Here is a 26,767-nt window from a genome sequence, read left to right as displayed (position 1 = left end):
TCCCACCCATCTCTCCCCATGGTGAACAAAACAGACCAATAAATATCCATTAGTGAAAACACAACTTCAGTTAAAACATACATCAACAAAGAACATTAAAGAACAAACAACACACATATGTATTAAAACAATCTACATTTATAATAAATAGTTTAAAATTTACAGTTTTAAAAATTATCTGTATAGGCTTGCCGGAAGAGATTAGTCTTCAATGCTGTTTTAAATTCAAGCAGTGTATTCAGCTGTCTAATTTCTTCCGGTGGATCATTCCACAGTCTAGGGGCAGCTGCAGAAAAAGTCCTCTGGCTGACAGCTGCCAACTTAATCCTGGATATCTGAAGTAACCATCCACCAGAGGACCTGAGCATATGAGGCAGATTACATGTGAGGAGGTAACCCTGTAAGTAACCTGGACTCAAACCATGTAGGGCTTTAAAGATAATAACCAACGTTTGTACTTTGCCCAGGAACTAATCGGTAGCCAGTGGAGTGATTTTAATATAGGTGTGATATGATCACACCTGGATGTCCCAGTAACCAACCTGGCTGCCATGTTTTGAACGAATTTAAGTTTCTGAACTTGGTACACAGGTAGCCCAGTGTACAGCACATTGCAAAAGTCCAGTCTTGAAGTTACCAGTGCATGCACTACAGTCTTTAGGTCCTCCAGTTATACCCAGATGCACTATGGAGAGAAGCCAGTCAGGGAAGAATGCATAAAGATGTGATATGTAGCCAAAAAGAAAGGACTTTATCACACAAGGCTTGAAAAGTAGAATTATAGCAGTATACTAGTGTCTGGGGTCATGAGTGTGTGATTCGCCCAAGGTCATCCAGTGGGTTTCCAAGGCTGAGCAGGGAATTGAACCCTGATTTCCAGATTCATAGAAGTTTATTACACAGGGATAAGAAACAGGAGAAAAATGGAATGCTCAAATCATGATTGCAGGATTATGTGAAGATTTTCACACGATGTTCTGCTCATCTCGTATTTCTCCCATTAACAACCTGGAATGCTCCTGTAACTTTTTATTCACGAGGAATCCCTGTGATTAGCTTGCTGAAAGCACTTCAGTCACTCTGTTGTGTAGATGCAGAAGCCAATAATGCTTGGTTAGAGCTATCACAGAGTAATCCAGAACCTTTTCCCAGAGTGCGTTTAGGTACATGCAATACATTTTCATCACTAGGATCAGTTTTGAAATGAATTTCTATGTTATTTTGAGGTGCAGGGCACCATTTTCTTTAACCTGTATAAAAATAATGTTCTGAAATATATAAATTTTATCACTTTTATCTTGTTCTGTTTGGGACATAGCCATGCTTTTCGGACATGAGCAGTCATGCCAAAATGGCACGTGCACGAAACGTTTGATAACACCGCAATAATGCTACAAGAATGGATGTATGAGGAATGCTATTGCGTTTCTCTATCATTTTTATCTCGTCATTGTTGTGCGATTTCATGACTGTATGAAAATATAGATTGCTATAACGCTATGCTTACGTTATCTTCAAATAGTGCAAAGGTTGTGTTATTGGCCCTTGTGTGATAATCTCCATAGTCCAACAATCAAACTACTACACCACTTTGGCTCTCCTGGATCTAGCGTGTACTCCAGATTGTTATTCCCTGTTGCAAATGAGATGGGTGAGATCCATAATTGGGCACATAGTAAAACAATTCTGCCCTATACTACATCAGGCTGCAAGTCAGAAGTTAGAACTGGGAATATTGCTTCACATTTCAAATGCTCTGTGCAGAGAAAATGAGTTGTCTTTCTCATTTTCTTTCTATAGCTATCTTTTCCTTTCTTTCTCCCATAAGGAAGTATTCAGTCCATGAAATCCACATTGGTACAATTCAGGGACTGGTTTACCACAGGATTTTCTGTTTTGTGTAGACAGAGTGGATTGCATAAGTGAGCTCATGTCTGCAGACCAAGGGAATTAAACTTGGGCCTTCCCCGATAACACTAGTCATGGTTGTTGGATTCATTAAGCACAAAGACTTATGAATAACAAAAGAATAACATTTTATAAAATGTTCCACATTTATAGCTGGCTCTGTTGCATTTCCTGTGACGGTACATCCTTCAACAACTCTTGTCACTGTAGCACAAAGCTGTATGAAACAGTCTCTCTAAATTTTAATTGACATCCTCCCTCTTCAGTTATCTCTCTGCAGAGGAGAGGCCTTTATTACTGCTTCACTCTGGCATTAGTTTTTTAATCAACCACTTTCCTAGTTCTCTTTTTCTCTGCTCTTTAATATTTCACTCTTCAGCACCTTATTGTTCTTTTCAAAGTGTGGCGGATACCAGCTACACACTTAAAAATTTGCTAAGGATTGTCTTCTTCACTTTCTAAAACTTCCACATTTTTTTCAAGGACAGGCTGGTTCATCCTCTTCACACATTAGTGTAGAAATGGTTTTTAAAAGCTGCATGAACATTCCTGAATGTATTTCCCCCTATTGGATACATCTTGCACCTGTTTTTGAGCTGATAACTCCATCACAAAATTCAGAGAAGTACAAAAACTAAAGGATGTTGATGGGTTTATTGATATACTAGTTTAGGAAATTTGAATTAGATTGGTTCATACTAAAAGCTGAAACAAATCAGTTTCATGCACACATATTTTAAGGCTGCTTGGAGCAGAATAACTGAACTCAGCATCTTTCTACCTCGCTTATGTTTATGTGCCTGGACTTTCAAGTCACCTATTGACTTACGGCAACCCATGAATTTCATAGAGTTGTCTTAGGCAAAGAATAATCAGAGGTGATTTTGCACTTTTGTTCCTCTGATATATCGTTTACAGCACCTGATTTTCATTCATAGTCCTAACATGTGCTGACGCTGCTTAGTTTTCAAGATCAGTCAGGATCTAGTGCTTTAAAGCTATTTAGGTCACCTCTCTTATACTACTGTCCTAATAAGAATTGAGTGATTACAACAAAATGTGTCCCTCTTTTCTATCTTGCACAATATAATACCACAATGACAGTTCTGTGAAGCCAAGTGTTAAATTGTAACTTACCCAACTCTGCCTAAGAAACCTAACTCTGAAGTTTGTCAAAAAGATGGTACTCTTTTTCAGTATATTTCATTTGGTTTTGGGGTCCATGGCCAAGATTTTTCAACACAGGTTCAAAACACACTGCAGAAGTAATCCAGTCTGAGACTACTTTAACTGCCCTGGCTCAATGCTAGGGAATTCTGGGAACTGTAGTTTTATGAGACATCTAGCCTTCTCTGTCAGAGAGCTCTGGTGCCACAATAAACTGCTATTCTTAGGATTCCCTAGCACTGAGTCAGGGCAGTTAAAGCAGTCTTAAACTGGATTATTTCTGCAGTGTGTCTTGGACCAAAGAGTACATCTACACTGTAGAAATAATGCAGTGACCCCATTTTAACTGCCATGCCACCATCCTGTAGAATCTTGAGATTTGTAGTTTTGTTATGCACCAGCACTCTTTGGCACTTATAGTGGTGTCAAACTGTATTATTTCTATAGTGTAGATGCACCCTAAATATAACCCACTGGTACAGCAGTGAATAGCTTTAATCTCATTAGTCAATTCATAATGTACTTCAATAAACCAGCATGTTTTAAGCAAATCTAACCCACTTTCAGATGTTTTCTTTACCTGCTTCTTTTCTTTCTTTCTTTTCTTCAGAGGAGGGCATGTATGGGTCTTTCCAGCTTGCCATTTGATTGTAGGTAATGCATATGATAGATGTTGCACTCCAAACCAAATTATTTAATTTAAACAGTTGCAAACTGAGCCCCATCATCACTGAAGAACTCATTTGGAAATTGGAATCCCACACCTTTAGATTCGTTACTATATTGTGGCTGCACTCCATCACATGTAAGGGCAACAATTTATAACTCTTAAATATGCCATGCATCTCCAAGTGAATACGTCGGTGCCAAGCTTTGCATATCATCTTTTTGGTACTTGGTAATGGTTTAGGTAGAGTTCTGCTTGCCGTCTTGACTGGTATTTCTGAGATGTGTAACTGCTTCCTAATGTATCAGTAGTGACAGAACCAACAGTTCTGATTTCCAGTGCCCAGTCAATCCATCTTTGTAAGTGAAAGAAAAGGCTTTTATTGTAGACATCAGAAACAGCAACTATCAGTACCGTACTTGGTCAGAACTCAAGATCCACCCCATACACATACACAATAAAGATAGTTGAACTAATAAACTCTGTCCCCATACTTCAGCCCATTCCCATGACAACCTTCTAACAGTTCCCCATCTCCCACTTATACTGTAACAGTTAAACCGTTTCAGCAAACAGTGTTTTGACAGTTTAACCCCTGCCATATCACTCCACGAAGTACAAATCAGAACGCAACCATACCTCAACATAAACAAACATAAACCTCAAAACAAAATATAAACACATGGCACATTCTATAGATTCTGACAAGTAGTGTTGATGTTCATCTATGAGCTGTGCTTTACGTTTGTTATTTATCTTTCTCCTAACTGGCCCTTGTAACCTATTTGTCATGACCCTTATAGTGGCATTTCATCCTGGAATGCCTTTGGTGTCCTAACCAAAGTGTTGGAATTTACTCTCAGAATCCCCCAGCTATCATTGTCAATAGTCATCCTCATTGGGACAATCTGGAAGATCTTGTCCAAAAAAATATTTTTTTCCATATCTGATCTTAATGTTACTGTCCCAGAAAAACATCTAAGTTCAACTTAGGGCTGCCATAAGTCAGAAATGACATAAAGGCACACATCATCATCATCATCAACAACAACAACAACAACAATTTGACTAGTCAGTCTATACAATACTTTGCATAAAATACTCAGAGGCCTTTCCTCCCATCTCAAATGAAGGTTTATAGCACTGCAAAGGGCTTCAGCAATAAATATTCATTTATTGGATGTGGATTTAGCATCAAATAATACTGTTTTCCATTTTATTCTCTTTGAATCATTAAGGTCCATTTAGTGATATGATAAACAATGCTATAAAAGGCTTGCAATCTCGTTATTATGGCCACTTGTACATTGCCAAAAAGAAGAAACACACTACATATACCCACATACCTATGCCCCCCAAAAAAGAGGACAAAAAAGAGTATAATATTTGCATTAAAAAGGATATGTGTTCATGTTTATGAGTGCAATCTTAGGAGTAACTGCAGTTGTTTCAACAGAAATACAGTGCTTCTCATCATAATAGACTGTGACTGCTGACTTGTAGGTCTGCTTTCCAGTGGATTAACTGTTGATGAGTAACTTCAAAGTCCCTGCTCTTCATTTACAGTCTTCATTTTCTTTAAAGCAGCCTTATACTATACAGTCCTCCAAACAGAAGATATATTTAAATGAAACTAGGGATGGTAAAATCTATGGACCTAATCCAGCCCACAGAGCTTTTGGATGAGGCCTCTTTCCAAAGTCCCACCACCTCCCTTATTCTCAGTTGGGAAGGCAAATAGGACAGAGAAGAATTACTGTTATCTCCAATCAGTGACTGCAGATGGGATCCTACCTTCCATTGCTGGCTTTCCAACTAGGATGGTGAGAAGCAAGGGTATGTTTGTGATCCTGCTGTCACCTACAATCAATGAGCAGAGATAACATGGTGACTCCATTCATTAAACTCCAGCAAACCAGTTGGATGTTGAACATGAAGGAGTCTTTCTACAAGTTAAAACTGGAAGGGTTAGATGATATACAATACAAACTTTATTACAGCCATTAGGCCAGCACAATTACAAAATTCCAATTTAAGACATAACTTAATTTTATACCATAGGTTCATGTATAGGCAGATTGGAGAGTATAAATAAATGATAGTTTATAAAAAGTAAGGATAGGACTGTATGATTAAGTAAACGCACAATAATGAGTAGGTTGTTATTACTTTGTAAATAATTCTATTATATTGTGTTATAGAGTATTATATTTAAGAGGTTAGATGATATATATGATTATCTTTGCCTGCATTGTCATCTCAACTGACAGGTTGACTTCAGGAGAAGCAATCCAACTTCTGGGACCAAACTCTGTCCCTGAAAGCGAAGGAGGTCTGACAATCTGTCCTATATCGAGCTCTGTCTTCCAATAAGTAGGACATGTGGCCACCGTAGATCTGTTGTCATCTGAATTGTCTGTCCATAAGTATGTTCATTAAAGCATTCACAAGTAAATAAAACTGCATCTCTTCTTTCTCAATTATATCCTGCAGATCTCCTTTCTATATCCACAACTTCAATAACTTAGTCAGATATAGAACAATGGTGGTTGCCTGCAGGCAACTTGTGTCTGTAGAAATACTCCTCCTATCCTTGAGATTGGTGAATTAGCTGAAATTTTGATGATAATAATAATAATAATAATAATAATAATAATAATATTTATTATTATTATGAAATTTTGATGAGTCTATCTGGTTCATACCACTTTAATACTGGCTTTTGCGTAAGTTGTTGTTTGACAACAATTCAGGAAATCCACGATTACTCCTGTTGCATATTCTCTCATCATTCATTTTTATGTTCAAAAAGTTTCCTTTGAGAAGCTGGTTTAGTGGATAAGGTGGACATCAATTTCCGCAGGTAATTTATCATTCCCAGAAAGTACCAAACATTTTTTTTTCTGGAGCTGTAGCGTGATTTCATTACTTTGAACTTTCTTTTATCTGCATAATTCCATTACCAAATGCAATGGTTTAACCCCTCAACGGGAGGTTAAACCATCCACAAATGTCATCTTGGTAATCTTATATTCTTTTATCTACTGGTAAGTCTGTTTGAAGAATATTTTTTTACTGTTCAGTTTTAGATCTACAATCATAGTCTTATTTGGTAGCACTTAAAATTATAATAATAACAATTTAAAAATTACAACCGTGTTAATAAGAATGATGGTGATATCATCCAAGTGGTAGGATGTGTTCAGGAAACGATCTTGGTGAAGAACGATAGAGAAATGTTATAATTCTTGGTACACCATACCATTGTATATAATTGTATACAATGGGACTTGAGCATCCATGGATCTTGGTATCCATGGTGTGTGTGTGTGTGTGTGTGTGTGTGTGTGTGTCCTGGAAACAAACAGCAGATATCAAGGGCCCATTGTATTTCATTCAAACAAAACAGAGCAGGTCTGTCTCTCTGTCTGTCTCTCTATGCCTCCTTCCTCTGTCTGATGATGTTTTCATGGCATCTGTACTTTTAGTAATGATGGCCGAACTCTAGATTCCTGCATGACAACAAGGACAGGATAAGGAGACACCAACACAGGCCTGTCTTTCATTCACCCTCAACAGGCTAATGCATGAGATTTGTGTGCCATTTTAGAAAATTGAATAAAGAAAATGAAATCTCAGCCTATGTCTAGCTAGCCTGGCTGCATGCTGATTGCATTTCCAACATGATGTCACCAGGAGAAAACATATTCCAATTTTCTAATCTCTGCAGCAATATTTGGGAAGCCTTCTAAACTTTCCATCTTCTGAAGACACCATTATTCCCAGCAGCCCCCTTCTCCTGCAACAGCAATATATCCTCAGCAATATAACAAAAGATATATGGCCACTTAGAAGAAAGGTTTACATAAGAAGGCAAATTCCTATTGCTCCCAGAACATCCAACATAATCTATTACTGTAGGTGACCTTATGCATCTTCCACATGTGTGGCTCCTTTTAGTCTCAGCAATGAATCATACTTCCCTTCAAAGAGGAATGAAATGGTATGGGGAAAAGAATTGGTTTCGGGGCTTTCCACAGTGTTCTGCATTAGAGCTTTGCTAGCCACTTCAAGAAAGTGTCAATAGCTGGAGCAGCACAGCAGCAGAGAGTGTTGTGATAGTACTTCAAACACTAGAAGATGTTTTCCCCATCTTGTGCTAGGGAAAGAGAAAATTCTGAAGCCCCTATGGGAAATTGAAAGTAGTCGAGCCAATCTCACAAATGGGGTATGCATTTCTTCTTTTTATTCCAGCTAGGTTTCATCATCCATAGTTTTTGTCAGGGGTGTCACTAGGGGATTATGCGGGCGCGATGTGATGCTGGGTGACACCTCAGTGGGGGTGAACACCCAATGGGGTGATTGTTCCCCTCTGTCCCATGTTTGCCCTGGTTGCCCCCTCCCACCAGCTAGACTGCCTCTGCCATCCATTTACTGTGGCCACTAGTGGACATGGGATGCTATGGCTGCCTAGCAGTTCCTTCTGGGTTTTGTGGGTCTGCTGGCCAAGTGGGGAAAAGGCTGCTGAGTGGCAACAGCACCCCACCCTGACCACTGCTATCATGAAGTTCTGGTGAGTGTGCTGGCCAGGTGGGAAAGTGAGTCACCTCCATTTTCTGCTCACCCAGCAGCTCTGCCAAACCTAGGAAAGGGTGCTGGGTGGCAGAAGCAGCAGTCCACCTCCACTAATGTCTGTTAGTGGGAAGGGGCTGCCTTTCAGGTTTGGTGAGTCTGCTGTCCCCTAGATACTACCCTTCTCCAAAGCTTTCAGAGTCTTTCTCCAGCTGGTAATTGGAATGGTACATATAATCCTACCACCATATAGATGAAGGCCATTCCTGAAAAACATGAAATGTACGGGCCGGCTCTTCTAAAACAGCCAGAAGGAGGGCCTCTTTACAGAAACACTTTTGCAAACTGGCATAATCATCAAGAAAGGTTGAGGGGTTCTCAAAGAAGACAAGGTATTGTTAACTGGAAAATGCCTTCTACCTCCATTCATGACTTCAGAAGTGGCCTCCTAATGGAAGGATGCTTTTACTTCTGAAAAGAAAAGATATACACTAAATATCTTGGTGCTTTCCAGATCCCAGGAAGATCTTGGGATTGTTTTTTTTTTAATTTATTAGTTGACTCTGATAAAAAAAAAGTAACTGAAGAAGTAGCAAAAATTTTATACTAGCTATTGATGTCCATAAAGCCAAGTTAATTTATTTAAAAAATGTATAATGCATTTTATAATGTATTGCAATGTTTTTGTTTTTGCCTTATGGTTTGTTAACTACAATAAAGGCTGATGATGATGATGGTGGTGGTGGTGGTGGTGGTGGTGATGGTGATGATGATGATGATGATGATGATGATAGTTCACTGCTTGAAGTATTCCAAAAAGATATAAATTCCAAAAAGCAAACCTTCATTTTGCTATTTGATATAAGGGACACCATTTTACTATGTCATTGTATATAATGTGATTTGAGCATCCATGAACTTTGGTATCCATAGGGAATCCTGGAACCAGATCCCAGCTGATACCAAGGATTTCCAGCCACAGGTCATTCCAGATGGGGCTAATGGGACTAAAGTCTAAAACATCTGGAAGGCACTAGTTTAGGAAAAGTTAACAGGTGCAGAAACCAGGAAGCTTATCGCACACATTTTGTGAAATGTTTTGTGGTTTGAACAAGGACAGAACGGAACGGATTTTATAATAATAATAATAAACTGTTTATTTATAGCCCGCTTTTCCTTGGCAGATCAAAGCGGGTTACACAGAAGTACACAAATGTACACTTTACAAACAGTAATCACATAAAAATCCAAATCAATATATAAACTACTGTATTAAAAACAGTATTAAAAGTACAAGATTAAAACCACACAATAACTAGCTTAAAGTGCTGGTGCAACGGGGAGAGAGCAGATATTACAACACCTGGGGGAAAGCCTGTTGGAAGAGGAAGGTTTTTAACCTCTTCCTAAATAGGTCAAGGGAGGTAGCCGAGCGGAGCTCACTGGGAAGAGAGTTCCAAAGCTGCGGGGCCGAGATAGAAAACGCCCTCTGTGCAGTCACATAATATTTCGTGTCTGGTACCCTCAACAGTTGCTTCCCAGCCGACCTGAGAGAGCGGGGCGGATTATATGGGGAGAGGCGGTCCTCCAAGTACCCTGGGCCCAAGCCATTTAGGGCTTTATAGGTAATTACGAACACCTTGTATTGCGCGCGGAAGCGAATGGGCAGCCAATGTAGATCTTGTAAGACAGGCTGGTCCTGGAGCATCCAGTGACCAACCTTGCTGCCATGTTCTGCACTAATTGAAGCTTCCGGGTTTGGTACAAGGGTTGCCCCATGTAGAGCGCGTTACAGAAATCCAGCCGAGCCTCATTTGCAGAAACGTTTTTCTCCAGGTCTCTTTCCATTCTGTTCATGTCAAATTGCTCCTATGATTGTATTCCATCTTCATTTCCCAGAAAATGTTCTGAGGCCATTACTCCCGCTGTGTGTGATATCTATGGTGTCCCGATTGTGTCCCTGTCTCAACTCTAGTATTATGATGTGGCATGAAAGCTCTCCTCCTGACTTATCATTTCCTTCCCTTACTACTGTTCGTGTCAAAAAGGGATGGGGAATTCCTGTTGTTCCCCTCAATAGTATTGGGCTGCCCAGAGAAAGGATCAGGGAGGAGAAGGGTCTCAGAGAGGACAAGACACCTCCTGCCTTCTCCTCCCTGATCCTCTCCTTGGGCTTCCCATAGAAAGGATTGGGGAGAAGAAGGGTCTTGAGGGGGCCAAGGCACCTTTTCCCTTCTCCTCCCTGATCCTCTCCTTGGGCTGCCCATAGAAAGGATCAGGTAGGAGACAGGTCTGGGGTGGGAGGCAAGGAACCTCTTGCCTTCTCTTCCCTGACCCTCTCCTTGGGCTTCCCAGGGAAAGGATGGAGAGACAAAGGGTCTCAGAGAGACCAAGGCACCTCTTGCTTTCTCCTCCCCAATCGCCTCCTTGGGCTTCCCAAGGAAAGGATCGGGGAGGGGGTCTTGAGGGGGCCAATCTTCTCCTTGAAATTCCTATAGAAAGAATAGGAATCCTTGCCAATCTTCTCCTTGAGATTCCTATAGAAAGAATCAGGGAGGAGAAAGGTCTTGAGGGTCCAAGGCACCTCTTGCCTTCTTCTTACCATCCTCTCCTTGGGATTCCCATAGAAAGGATTGGGAAGGAGAAAGGTCTTGGGGGGGGCAAGGCACCTCTTGTCTTCTCCTCCCCATCCTCTCCTTGGGATTCCCATAGAAAGGATCAGGGAGGACAAGAGTCTTGAGGGAGCCAAGGCACCTCTTGCCTTCTCCTCCCCACCCTCTCTTTGGGCTTCCCAGAGAAAGGATCAGGGAAGAGAAGGGTCATGAGGGGCCAAGGCACATCTTGCCTTCTCCTCCCTGATCCTCTTCTTGGGCTGCCCTTAGAAAGGATTGGAGAGGAGAAGGGACTCAGAGGAGTTACAGATGATTGACATGCATTTTGAAATCGGAAATCAGTGTAAAGCAGTGGTTCCCAACCTTCCTAATGCCGCGACCCTTTAATACAGTTCCTCATGTTGTGGTGACCCAAACCCATGAAATTATTTTCATTGCTACTTCATAACTGTAATTAAATAGATATTTTCCAATTGCCTTAGGCGACCCAATGAAAGAGTCATTCAACCCCCAAAGAGGTCCTGACCCACAGGTTGGGAACCACTGGCGTAAAGTGTGGAAATTAGCCCATAATATATCTTTGCCACTATCATGCATCTCAATAAGAGCGTTTCTCCTTGCAACATTTTAAAATAAAAAATGGGAGATAAATTTTCTTCTTCTGCGTTCCATGATGTGAATCCATTATGCGTACACACTGTGAGACACCAAAGAACAGAGCACAAGGCTATAGGAAACTGCAGAAATGCCCTCTTGTTGAATTTTGTGCCAAATCCTCTTTCAGACGTATGCATGCACAGAAACATGGGAAAGAACAGGTTGTGCTTGGGAAGAGACCTGGCTGTGTGGTGATATCCGTTTATAGCCAGGTCCAAAAAGGTGAACGTGTTGTCTTCTCAAGTACTGCTGTGAAAGAGCAGTCATTCCCAGTATGTTAACATATTGAGCGGTAAACTGGATGTGGTAGCCTCAGCCCTCATCTTATTTCACAATCTGTCTGCTTTGTGAAAAGGAACAGACTGGGGAAAAAGTGTGATAAGGTCCAAGGTTAGGGGGAGGTGATGTTCTCTCATTGTGTAGAAGGGTGTGCCTATAGGGGTTCCAGGCTTATGCCATTCATTGCTCTGCTGTTGTGGGGTCTTCTCCCCTCCCCTTGTTATCAGACCAAATAGTTGAACTTTGAGGCAACTTCATGTGCTCCTGTGCCCTAGCAGAAATATTTACTTACTCCTCTATTGTTTGCATAGCTCCTAGGTGTGAAAAATCCAACCCCTAAAAAAGTAAGTTTTTAAAGTTGATAGGAAAAAAAATCCACAAAAATGAACTGCCTCAGCAGGAGGATTAAAGTGTAACTCTAGGAATTCATCTTGTAAATATAAATGGGCACCATGGAAATGTCTCTTTACATTTATAGCCGAAATTGTAAAGTTTATGGCTGGTGCTGATGAGCTGGCAAGAGTCGTGTTTCAGCACAGCAAGGTTGGCCTAAGACATTTTGTATACCCTCCAACATCTCACAGATGAAAGCTAGGACGTGTGTAGCCAAGCAACATGATGAGAGAGAGAGAGTGGTCAAGATGGCAAAAGTTATTAATGAGGAAGAATACCCAGACTAGGACAGCCTGCAGCCATTTCCTCATTGGAAAGGATGACCTAAATATCCTAAAGTGTCTACCAGAGGAATGGACTAAATACCCGAAAGACACCAGATCCCATTTAATCTTTGAAACTTAACAGGGTGAGCCCTACCAGTTGTTGTTTTTTTGTGGGGTTTTCAGGCTATGTAGCCATGTTCTGGAAGAATTTGTTCCTGATGTTTCGCCTGCATCTGTGGCTGGCATCTTCAGAGGGTGGCGGCATGGAAGTGAGTGGGATACACACACACACACACTCTGTGTGACCCTTGGCTGGGAGAAAGTGATTTACATGTTAATCTCTGTGTTGGTGTGTTGTTGATGGCAAGGTCTCAGGGTAGGAGGATATGTGGGAGGATATGTATGTCTATTTAATTAGCAATCCATTGTCTGCAGGGAAAGCCCCTGAGACTGGGTGAAGTTCATTTGCATGTGATGAGTCTTAATTTTGGTGTTTTTCAGGACTGGTAGCCAAACTTTGGAGTTTATCGCACGGGCCTTGTAGAACAGGACCAGAGTAGATTGAAAGGGGGTACTTTCCCTGGAAGCCAAGATGACAAAATTCAGGATGTCAGACTTTGGCCACATCATGAGAAGACATGACTCATTAGAAAAGACAATGATGCTGGAAAAGGTGGAGGGAAGTCGAAAAGAGGAAGACCATATGCTAGATGGATAGATTCACTCTGAGTGAGACTATGGGCCTGAGCCTGAGAACACAGTTGAGGGATTCTGTGAACCCCCCAAAAAGCAACTTTTTCAAGTTCTGCTCTGGCATCTCCAGAAAAGAGAATCATGAAGCAGGTGATCCCATGACATATAGCCTCACCAGAAGGATAGATGCATTGATGTGGAATTAATTCATAGTTCTGTATTTAATACAGAGAGTCTGTATTGGCCCTCTTGACTAAAATATAACAATTCACCACATGCACATTCTTAGCCTGGTTTCTAAATGTGGCCCATCATCTGAAATAACAGTCTTTACAGATGAAAGAAGAGTCATTCTTCAGCCTTTTAAGTGCATGGCTTTGGGAAGTAATTTACTCTCTGCATTTATTGCCAATGGCTAGCTTGCGTCCTAGCCTATTGTTACTAGGCAGTCTTATGCCCAGTTTTTTCTAATGCAAACTCTAGACAGTCAGCATAACAGTATCAATCTTCCCCAGAGGATTAAAAGAAAAGTAAGCTTTTCCAGTAATAGCGGGAGCTAGGGCAGCAGCTTGGTAGGGAGTATAAGCAAAGTGCTGGAAGTCCCTGCTTTTAGTCTTGGTTTAGCACACAAGTCTCCAAATCTCAGATTCTCTTCCCACCACACTGTGGCAAAGGCATTTTGAAAACACAGGCAGCAACAACTACCTATGCACCCAGATCAAGGTGCAGAGAACACAAGTTGAAAAAGTATATTTTGCCATATGAGCAAAGTGACCAGATGTCATAACTATAAAGGAGGACAAGCACCACAAAATGTAGGCCATTCAAGAAAAATGTAGGACATTACCAAATAAAAGCTAAAAACACCAATATCATTTCATATCGCTTATTTACAGCTATATTACATGTACTATATTTTATTATATACTCAGCCGTAATTTCCTGATGAATTTACCTTTGTTAAAATGTCTTGTTGGCTTGTAATATGCTTGTAGAATTCTGAGCAAGTCAAATGCTTAAAACTGTACATTACTAGCAACATACCCTTGATTGAATCTATGTTTAAATTATTCCTTTCATTTGTCCACTGTACTAAAACTGAGGGTGAAAAAAACCTTTCAACATTTGCACTGTGTCCTCAAGCAGCCCATTGCCTAAGATGTTTGCTGTCCTTTTCCCCTCCAAGAAACAAATGTGCCCTGAGATCTGGGACAAGACTTGTCTGCTGCTGCTCCTAGGAAAAAAATAACTTTAGAAAGATCCACTCTATCCCTCTATTTGCAGTGACGACAGGTTGCCAAGTAGACACATTTCTCAAAGGGGAACAGCAAACATGGCGTTACTCAATTGGCTTCTTAGTCATGCTCAGACTGGAGGACATTTTGAAATCCTTCCTAGATATAATGTTGAAATGTGGGACATGTCCTGAAAAAATAAAATGTCTGGTCACCCTGCATATGAGACAGAAAATCCAATGAGCATCTCTCTCCATCTCTAGCAGTAAAAATGCAAGAAGTGATTATAATTTTAAAAATCCATTTGCTAACAGCGTGCTACCCTTTCATCATACCTACAATCTGCTTCCTGAGGTGGCCACTTCTCTGCCTAATGACAAGGACAGGCACCTCCAACGGTTGCTGACATGAGAGGTGAGATTTCCATAAGTGGCAAGATTTAGTATAGAAAGAACCACTCATATTTTGATTCAGCCCAAACTGGGAGTTCTATATGAGCTTAGATATATGAGTAATTTAGTACAACCAATCTTTCCCACTTCCCAGTGGCACTGAGCTTTCACGACATCTCAGGCAAGCCAAGCAATAAAAGCTTTTATTAGTTTGTAGTACTAATTTATTTCAGATTGATTGTTCCATTAAAACATCACTTTCAATATTCTTGCTGGGAAAGCCTCATAAAAACACATACTCAGGCACAAGCGCTGGTCAGGCAGAAGCCTTCACCTTCTCTGGGCTTTGGCAGAAATGCCTGACCCAGATGCCATCCCATGCATTTAGATCAGGCCAGGGCAGGGCATAAAGTCTTATATTTACACAACTGCATTGGTGGATGTGACAGCTCAAATGGTATAACTGTCATAGTCAGCTGCTTTGTCACCTGGTCCCGACAGGAGGAAAAGAGATTTCGGTATTTATTTATGTTTACTTTGTAGACTGCGTTTCAAATTACATTTGTGCTGCAAATGGGTATGTAAATACAATAAAATTACTTGAAAACAAGCATCAATAATATTGCATTTAAAATGTACAAAGAAGAGAACAGTGTATATCAGTTCACTATCCCATCACAAGCCCCCAAACCTATTCATATATTCATTTCAAAATAACCAACAGAGACATAAACCCACTCTCTTTAACAAATTACAAGATACTGAAGGCTTTATTTCAGAGGAGGGAGCTGGCAAAACCACCTCTGAATATTCCTAGTCTAAAGAAAGCCTTATGAAATTCATGGAGTCACCATCATTCAACAGGCAACATGAAAGCACATATGCACACAGACTAAAATAGAAAGGCCTTTAGGGTGTGCCTAAAAGGAAGGAAGAAATGTAATTAAGCACAGGATGACCAGACATCCTCCTTTTCCAGGGCATGGCCTACATTTCAGCCTTCTATCCAGGAGGAATTCCAAAATGTCCTCTATTTTCAGTATGCCTAAGGAGCATGAATTAATATTTATATTAGTGTTTTAACCTTTGTTTTGTAATGTCCACCATTTTACAGTACCTTCTCCTCCTTTGTGGTTCTGATATTTGGGAGTTTATTGCGTGTACTTTTAAGCCTGATCCAGGCATAGGACGGGATTGGGCCGGAACGGGGGAAATGGATTTTATCACACATGAAATTGCTGCTGCACTGCCGCCCGACCATCACTTGTCCCTCAGCCATGCTCTGCTGGCCAATTTTGGTATTACAGAAAGCTTGCATTGTACCAAAATTGCCAGAAGTGCTGCTGGGGGACGGGTGATGGTCAGGCAGCAACTCAGCAGCAATTTTGTTTGTGATAAAATCTGTTTTCCCTTGTTCCAGCCTGATCCTGTCCCATGCCCGGATCAGGCTGAAAAGTGCATGAGATAAACCTCCTGGTCACCCTGGGTAAGCAGGCACAACAGCAAAACTGTTGGAAGTACCTACTGGTGCAGGAAGGCCTTGGTGCCAAAACAATGCTAATCCAGAACAGGAAGCACTCTTATCATCCTTCTTGACAGAAACTTGGCTGGTATTCAGTGTCAATCCATACCAACCTCACTGTCATTTGCCATTTAATGGTTCAGCAGGGAGAAGATCTACACACACATCTAGCAATTCTGGACACTTACGTTGGCCAAATGGCCCATCTCAACCCAATTCCACAAAAATTAGCATTAATCCTAGGAAATCAAAACTCTTGGACCTCCCTTTGGTAAAACAAACCTGGCAGGGATGGTATAGTCCTTCCTTATGGGCCTGTCAGATGTACTTGTGAGGGTGCACCAGCATTACATCACTATGGAAAACGTGCTGAAAATTAAAATCCGAGCGCTCCATGTACTCTACCAACAAAGAAGGGTGAAAGAGATTAGTACAATGCATTGGGGGGAAAGGTTGAAAATGGAGCTGAAACTAATATTTGATATCAATCCACATTTTCCAGGCATACAGATTTTGCTATTCACATGTTGAGCACAAAATGTGTTTCATTCATATTTTGAGCATTCAGTTCTTGCTCCAGTTTTGAAATCTCAGTGCTTTGAATGTCTTGGCTCTTCTTCCTTTGTTTTCTTTTTGATGCCTGCCAAATTAAAATCTCATAATAAACCATTGGCACTGCTGAATTACAAGCTTCCTGACAAATATTGCCAGACAGCAAATACAAGTGTCAAATATGATTGAACATCAAATACCGATATAAAATATCCATCAGAGTTTTAAAATATTGGGAGAATATCCTACATGTATTGAACAACAAAATTGTAAAAGGCGAAATATTTATACGATCTGAAGAGAAACCAGGAATAAAAAGATACTGGGTAGAAATACACAAAGCAATGGAACAGATCTTAAACACAAAATTCCCAAGCACCTCTGAATTCTACCTCCTTAACATGATACATGATTTGCAAACAGATATAGAAAAGAGACATTGGAGAATGGTGCTGTACCTAATAACAGCAGCATGAATCACCTTAACTAAATACTGGAAATCAGCAAAGATACCTATGATAGAGGAATGGATTGGAAAAATATTAGAATTAAAAGAAATGGACAAAATAACGATTTGGAAAATGAAAAAAACCTTAGATAATTGGGAGAAAGAATGGGAACCTGTTCTAAAATATCTGGAAGATATTTGGGGAGTAACAATATATAAGTGAAAAAGTAAGAAAACAATTCTGAATTAAGAAAGATAGGTATGTAAAGTCATTATTTATGTATTTTTATTTGAGAAGGATAAACTTTCTATGGAAAAATGAGTAATTTGGAAGCCAAGAAGACAAGAATGAAGAATGAAAATAAGAAGATATGAAGACATGAAGATAATAAATAAGAGAATAATTTATATATAAGCTTTATGTAATATATCATGTAAATGAAAATAAATAAAGATTATGTGCAAAAACAACAACAAAATTGAGAGGGAAGAGTTTTAAGACAAATGATTAGCACTAAATTAATTTGAAATCACTAAACCAGTACAGCAGACCAATATCACTTTTTTTTAAAATCACTTTCACTGCATTGCCTGAAGGCTGTTGACTTTGCAGACATACCCTTCAACTCTCCTGATTTGGCAAGGACAATCCTGAAAAATCCTCTGTCTGCCCACCTTTTCAGAGGCTTTTAAAATGTCCCAGATTCTTCTTCCTCCACCCAATTTCTCCTTCATCCTCAGCTTCCTCCACTTGCTGCAATTGGAGTTCAAAGTCCAAAAGTAGTTTGCAGTCAATTAATTCAGCAGAGGAGAAAGGAAAGGAGTGGACTGCTGCAGACTCTCCTGGTATGTGTATCCTTCCTGGTTAATATTTTGACTACACTCTGGTGTTATTTGGCCACATGTACCCTAGTTATGAAAGGCAGACTTTTGATACAGTCTCAGTTTCTGCTTTCTGCAATGGTCTCATGAGCCATCACTGTGGAACCAGTAGGATGATTTTGACTTGCAGGAGTTGGCCAGTTAGTGTACTCATTCTGCAGTCAGCAGAGAATAGCAATATCCTAACACAGAACCACAGAATAACCAAATCACTATGCGGGATCTTTTTTCATGTATAGCAGGGGGGTGGGAGGCACAGGCCATGAGAAGCATGCAACCCTTAATCTTCTTTGTTGGTCTATGAAGCACTCAGGAGCTGAACTCATGAATCAACAGTTTTTAACTGTGTTATAGTGTGCCTTCATATAATCTCTGATTTATGGCAACCTTAAGGTGACCCTGTCACAGAGTTTTCTAAGGCTGAGAAACTGACTTGCCAAAGGTCGCCCAGTGAGTTTCCATGAAAAATCAGGGAATCGAACCTTGACCTTCAGAGTTATAGCCCAACTCTCAAACCACTATGATTACAAGAACTGATTTTTCACCCAGATGCCACAAACTACTCCCAGATGCAGTGGTTTAGCATATTGTAGCTCCCAAATGCACACACCCAAGCTGGCTGGAAAATAGCCCAAACAAAAATTGAACATGATGTGATGCCCCCTCAGTGCAATGACAACATGATGATGAAGCTCACCAGGCAGTTATACAATTTAGAACTAGCCCCTAGATCCTATACACCATCATTTGTCTGGTGTAAATCATCAGTCAGTAGCTCTTTAGACAGTGATAGACCCACACTCTGGAGCTTGGTGTCAGAGCTTGGGGAACAAGTCAGGCCAACGGGGGGGCTTTTACCTTTAATAGGCAGTTTTTGAGGGGAAGCTCACAGTCCTGTTTCAGTATCTCCTTAAGACTTCTAAGGATGGACAGTGAGGGAGCTTCTGCAGTCACCTGCAGCACTTGTGGAATGTTTGTCTTCTTGTCTATGGATGTGGGGAACCTCACCTGTACCAAATGCAAGTTAGCAGCCCTGTTGGAAGAGAAGATCCATCAGCTGAAGGCCCAGGTATTTACATTTCTGCATATTAGAAAGCAAGAGGTTTTCCTGACAGAATGGAATGGACTCTTCTAGTTGGGGAACACAGAGAGGAAGGTTCTGGGGAGGAGGTCACTTCACATACACAGGAGGTAGACAGTTGAAGGAATGTCACACAAAGAACTTGGAACACCAGGGAGCTTGCAGCTACAAAACCGATGTGAAGTTCTCTACCTTATCAGGGATAAAGTCAGAAAAGCTAAAGTACAGAATGAGCTCAGGCTTGTTAGAGAGGCCAAGAACAATAAAAGAGCTTTTGAATGTATGTTCACAGCAAAAAGAAGGGGAAGAAAGTAATAGGGCCACTATGTGGAGAAGATGGTGAAATGCTAACAGAGGACAGAGAAAAGGCAGAATTACTCAACACCTTCTTTGCCTCAGTCTTGTAACAAAAGGAAAAAGATGCTCAACCTGAGAAAAATGCAGCAGGGGACACAATAGAGGTAATGCAGCACAGAATAAGTAGAGGTAGTACAGGAATACCTTGTTAATCTAAATGCCTTTAAGTCTCCAGGACCAGATGAACTATATTAAAAGTTTAAAATTAAAAGAACTGGCAAATGTAATCTCAGAGCCATTGACAATAACCTTTGCGAACTCAAGGAGAACAGGAGAAGTCTCAGCAGACTGGAGGAGGGCAAACATTTCCATCATCAAAGGGGAAAGAAAGAGGATCCTAACAATTATCATGCAGTGAGTCTGATGATACCAGGATTTATTTTTGGAAATTGCAAATGTTTTATTGGAATGTTTTTATGATGTTTTTAACTTGGTATGTTTTATATTGTATACTGTTCGATGTATCCATGTTGTACCCTGCTTTGATCTTTGGAAAAACGGGCTAGAAATAAACATTATTATTATTATTATATCAATACAAGGAAAGATTCTAGAGCAGATCATTTAACTCTGAGCTCAGTTCAGTGTTGTTTTCACCGAGCTAAGCAGGAGTGTGGTGACACTGTTCCTAATTCTTGTAGTGACACTGTTCCTAATTTGCATGGTGACAATGTTCCTAATTTTTAGTTCATATCCTATTTTGCACCTGGCTCCAAGTGTACCTCGATGTTCTTCTAGTACAATATACTGTACAGTAGACTCAGAACAGAAGCCTGAAACCTATTCATCTTTGGCTTACAGCACGGTGTAGGAATTGTGCAGCCCCCCTCCCAGATATTGTTTGATTGCAATTCCCATCCACCCCATCACCAGCTGTCCTGGCTAAGCGCTGCAGTTCAGCAGCATTTGGAGGGGTGCGTGATTCCCACCCCTGCTTTAGAGTCAGTACATAATTTGCAATTGCTTTAGCAATATACAATTGAGATTGCTCTCATGAATTCTTCAGTATCTTTATTACTGTTTTATTTTAGCTAACACCCATTTGGCAGAGATCACACAACCCTCCTCGCTACTGCCACCAAAGAGCTCAACACAGTTACCAAGGTATGTAGTTATACTATCACTGTATTTTGCTTTTTATTCTGTTTATTTGCAAAAAAAAGTCTGAAAATACAGAGTAGGAGTGTCATATTCAGTATCCTTTTTTCCTTTCATTCGTTTGTTCTTTCTTTTTTTAGTGTTCTGCTAAGATAAAAGCAGATCACGCAACACAGAAGGTCAATTGCAACAGCTGTTTACCAAACAAAGGGCACAGGATGCCACATGGATCTGAACGCTGAATGAATTGGCAGGGCTGCTGTATCTCTGCTGTAACACCTGGTCTTTACTCCCACTGGGGATGCCTGCGATTTCACAGGGTACACATCTTTGCAACATCCAAGTTTTAAGCAAGGCTGTGTTTCAATAAAAGAAGAGCAATCAAAAAGCCATCGAGGCTATGGTTCAATGCCCCATTCATATATGGATATTTATTTATTTATTTATTTATTGAAAATATTTTTTAACAAAGGACCTGGGGCCCCTCAATGTGGAATTGCAAATGAGCACTATGTTAATGAAATATTAATTGATTGTGGCAATTGCTAAGGTTTAAGAACCGTGAGATACGATCCCCTTGTGACTCCAACTTACAAAAGCATTAACAGGTCTAATTAATAATGTATGTGCTAAGGAAGGCCTAATTAAACAAAGGTGCAATTATAAATATATAAGAGGATATGAGGGAGCCAGAGTGCACATTTAATACAGTTATAATTTTTTTTCTTGAAAACTTTAAATCATGGATGATGGCCTTTTTTAAAGCCTCAATTAATTAATATTTCATCCTGAAAGTTATAAAATGGATCCCATGGAGCTGAGGAAACCACAGGCAGGGGAAACTGTGGATTGTAATGCAGGATATTTCTGCAAGAAGAACAAGATTTATCAGTGTTCTAGTTGCTTTCTGTCTTGTTAGAGACATTAGTGTGTTTGCTCTTATATGCTGGCAAAGATTCATTCATAAAGTGCCAAGAATAACCACTTGAGTCTGATGGTGGGCACAGCCCCATTAGGGGCTTGTACAGGACAATGGTAGGACCCAGTGGCAATTGAGGTCCTAGATAAAGCTTAGGAAAGTTTATTTTTTGGATGATATCTCTCCCTAGTCATGTGCCTAGGGGATTCTAGGACTTGTAGTCCAAACTATTCCAAGCATTCTGACCCATTAGGCATGGTCAGACTGACAAACAAGCTAAGTAGTGTGTAGTTTAGGGCCCCTAGTGATGAGAAGGCTCTAAATAAAAACAGAAAAATGTAAATTACAGGTATTATACAACTGTTAGAACAATACACTCAAGGACGGGACATTAAACTTGACATAGTTTAGGAGATCAGCCTGTTTAATGACATTATCTCATGAGCCCTGGTCTCGCCACAGTCATACTAATTAACGAAAATGGAAACATAATCAGTTTGGGATCACCCGTGATTGCATGTCTTTGCAATTGCGTGACTGGGGCCACTTCTGTTTTCTTCCTATCTGACAGACTCCCCTTTAACCCTATCTCTGTGCTCTATGCCCTACTCAATGTGCCTTTTGGTTTTTAAATATATATATTTTATTTTATTTTTACCTTTAAATGCAGTTCTGGAACTATGCTAATGCTAATTAGCTAGAAGTTATGTTAATACGATATAAGCGAAAGAAAGAAAGAAAGAAAGAAAGAAAGAAAGAGAGAAAGAAAGAAAGAAACCAAGCTGCTTGGGAAGGGTAGAGAAGAGGAAACACTGACACTACATGACTGGTAATATTGCAACTGCCACAGCAGTAAGGTTTTGCACATGTGGTCTAATGCGTCTGCAGCATAGTTGGCAGTTTATTGACAGGTTTCCCCCATCAGTGAAAAGGGATGCCCTAACCATGTTTCTGGCTTTCGGCTTGCTCCTTAACTATCACTCCTAGCAGGTTTGTGGACTGTTCCCAGTTGCTTGCTAATTACCTAGCTGAGCCATCCTTATCGGCGTTGTTTGTGCGTGCTGGCCGCAGTCCAGGACAACATGTGATACTTTACTAATTCTAGGGAGGCAATGCTGTGACAACTCAGGTAGGAGAGCATCCAATGATTAGGCTTATGCAAGACTTCAGGTGTTTTTTAAGCCTGTCTCTCCTGAAGGACAGCCACTCTACCCTCAATAATAGAAGTTATCTTATATCAGCAGATGGGGTCAGCCATTGCCAGGGCTGTGAGACTGTTGAAAGGACTGTTATTGATCCTGGCTTCCATTTTCTCTTTTACTTTTTTGAACTGGGCTATGATCTTCCACAAACGCTAGCAGCAGGAGGTATATGCTGTTCAATCAATGATCTGACTTCACCTTAACTGCTGTCCCCTTAGGAGCTTCCTCCATTCTTTTAAAGATGATTGCACCCCTGTTGTTAGTTACTTCCCACTCATTTGAATGAACATCCATCCTGATTTCTGCCTCTAATTTGTCAGTTTCTGTTTCCTGAGCTGGATTTAAATTATCAGATTCTGCTATGAAGCTCAGAAAAAAAATTAACTTATTTTTATTAGTGCAATATATTAATAAATAAGCAATAAAATAAGATGATAGGATGCTAAGATGATGTGCAATTTGGCTGCAAAGAAGATATCGTGTTCCACCATTCTGGACAGGCTGGCATTGCAATTGCATTTTAGGCAGATGTGAGGAAAATCACTACAAATTGGATATAAGAAAAGATAGGATGGCAATTCAAATGCTGTGGTTTCCCATTGACATTATCTGAATTTTAAAAACAATTTGGCAAACAAAAAGCTAACCATTCTTAAGAAAGAAATCAGTTTGGAAACTGCCTAAATCTGTATTCACTCTGGATTCATCATGTTTCTGCTCTTAGTTTCCATGCAAAAATAATACAGTTTATGCAGTGTTTAATATCTTCCACCAGCTTTGAGGAAAGAGCTGTTGACTGCTAAAATACAGTTGTCATTCCCTGTGATTATAGAGATGTTTGAAGTCTTCCCTTTACAATACATGTGCTGACATCATCCAGTGCTCCAATTTAATCTGCTCCTATTTCCCTGTTTTTGTGAGGGGAGTGGTGTCTATTGCCTAGTGTTCTAAATAGGCCTTTCTCACACATGATCTAAGAGAGAAAATCATAGCTATGGGGAGAGGCATCTGGGAATATAACTGTTGAGTTCTAATAAATCTCCTCCCAGACATATGGGTTAGTCTGAAGTTGTGGTTCAAATGTCATGCTGCTCAGTCCCTGTCATAAATTGGAGTAGAGGGGGAGGAATGAGTGTTTTAACTACCCAAGATCACAACCAGATGTTGGCAAAGGAATGTGGAACTGAGTAACAGGTGCCTTTCTCAGGTTGGCCAAAATCCATATAATTCATTGTGAGGCAGAGTCAACATTTTCATGTCACTTATCTTCTTTGCTTGTCTTGTTTGCTTGCCTATGAGATATTTCCTGCCCTTTTCAGGGCAAGTTCTCTTTTGTAAATATTTATACAGTGGACCCTTGTTATATGCTGGGGTTTGGTTCCAAGATTCCCCGTGGATAACAAAATCCGTGGATGCTCAAATCCCATTAAATATAATGACATAGCAAAATGGGGTCTCTAATAAAAAATGGAAAATCAAGGGTTGATATTTGAAATTTATACTTTTCTTGAACATTTTCAAACCGTGGATGCGTGAATCTGTGTATAAAAAAATCCGTGTATAAGAAGGGCCAACTGTAAATATGATTGTTGTGCAGATTGTACAGCTGTGCAAAATTATGATAGTTGATGCTCTGTGGAATGGACTTTTGAACATCTGAACCATTGCACTTGCTCACTTGCTTATCGTGTCTATGTGCTTCGCTTCACAAAAGGAAAAGACAATCATTTGGGGCAGAGACGTTTCTGTATGAATTACAAAAATCTTGACGGAGGGGGGGGGGGACTCCTGTTCTTTAACTAGTTTATACACTGGAGGAAAGAAGGCAGTCAATACAGCCTTTCTTGTCATGCATGAAAAATTGTTGCAAATATTGTCTTCATCCCTACCATGATGCAACATGAATTAGTTTATAAGGGAGAGGTGGAAAAACTTGGCCTGGGGTCTTTTTCCCCACTAGTCTCCATATCTCTGCCAGCAAACCCCGTGTTTCTACATCCCTCACAAAAGGAGGAAGAAGTTGAGTATTGCCCAAATTTAGTAAAGTGCCACTACTGTGGCAAATTGCTTATACATGCCCTTAACCCCCATCCCTGGTTGCAGCCAAAAACCACAAAAATGAAAACTGAATGTTTCTTTTGATTTCATTTGCAGCCATTTCTATGCAGTGCAGCTATAGGCAAAGGTGTAGACACAAAATTTGGGCCCCATGGTCTTCACAGTTGCCTCTATTTTAAAATGGCTAAGTTCAGAGGGACACTGTTTCCTTGTCTCTAATATCCATTTCTTTATGTAATTTCTTTTTGAAAACATACACTCAAGCTCTAAAGGTGCAAAAGAGGATATAGCTACAAATCTATCCTCTTTTGTGTTGAATTTTGCCCCTCCTTGATGTAAAAGCAGTGGTACAGCTTGGGCTGAATCTTAGGACCAAAGTTCTGGGCATAGTAGCCTTGCCCAACCCCATGACCATCCTTAGGGCTGAAGATGATACAGGCAGAGGTAAAAGGCCCTGCACCATCATCAGGTTTAGGGTATTGCCAGCACAGCATCCTTTTTTCCTTCTCATTAAGAAATAAACAAACCATTTTATGGTCAGGGAGGGCAGAATAGCACATACATAGCTCCAGATGCTCATTTTATTATTATTTTTACTTTAAAGATACTTTTTCAATAAAATGGCCATTCTTCCCAAGTAAATGTGTTTAGCATCAGCACAGGAAAAAACAAGCTCCATTTTGTTCCAGTCATCATAATCTTGCTACAGTTTATGTAAGTTTACAATGGGAAATGGCACATGCAGAGAGCCTTTCTTTTTCTTTATTGGGGTTTGCAAACAGCTTGATTGCTTGCTCTAATGTATCAGGAATGTGGACACAGTAGTAAAGAAAAGAATGGCAAGTCACAGGGTGCGGAGAAGAGAAAGTTCTTCACAGGTGAAGTCATGCGCATGGCTATCTTCAGCCAGTGGGTGTGTGTGAGGAACTTCTTAAGTCATGCTTCTAAAAGGCACCACATTGTCCCACTTTGTAGGAGAATTTTGTAGACACATATTAGGCAGGGTGGTCAGATGTCCTAGGCCGCATTCCCATTCACCTTAAACGTGGATCAGGATACGAATTGGGGGGGTATCGTTCCCATTTAACCCCGAAGCTGATCCACATTGCCCCGGAATCGTTCCCATTGATATTGGAACCTGATTCGATTTATATTGTATAATCCGGATTATATGCCTATAAACCAGTTTAAAAGAACAGTAGGTTTTAACATGGATTATTTTTGATCCTGGAGTACGATTCACTGTATCCGAATGGGAACGACAAGGGTGTCTAATTCGGGATCCTGGAGATGGAAGGAGCAGCGCTCGAGGGGCTGGCTTGGGGGTGTTACCCTTTTGTTCTCTTTCTGCATCGCCAGCACCATTTTCTTCCATTCGCATGGCCTTTCCCCCAGTGGAGTGGGAAACAGGGTAAGGTGATGGCGCTACACTGACCTCCAAACACAGTAAGCACATTACTCCCCCTACAACCTCCCCTCTGCTCCACATTCATAGACCAACGTGTGAGGAGAGCCACTGAACACCATTTTAAACTATTATTTTATCTTTTCTTTTTCTTTTTTTTGCCTCTGCCTGAGGCAGCAGATGGACTTTGCAGTAAATGCCTGCTTGATCGCCCCCCAGACAGACCAGGCAGCAATGGGGGAGACAAAGGGATTAAGGGTGATTAGAGCCTTTCCTTCTCTCTTTCTCAAAGGGAATCTGGGGAGACATGGGAGAGCCTGGATGCTCAGCGATCTGGGGGGAAAATAGAGCCTTTCCTTCTCTCTTTCTCAAAGGGAATCTGGGGAGACATGGGAGAGCCTG

This window comes from Sceloporus undulatus, chromosome 2 (assembly GCF_019175285.1).
Source record: "Sceloporus undulatus isolate JIND9_A2432 ecotype Alabama chromosome 2, SceUnd_v1.1, whole genome shotgun sequence".
Classification (NCBI taxonomy): domain Eukaryota; kingdom Metazoa; phylum Chordata; class Lepidosauria; order Squamata; family Phrynosomatidae; genus Sceloporus; species Sceloporus undulatus.
Note: the sequence above shows the minus strand (reverse complement) of the source record.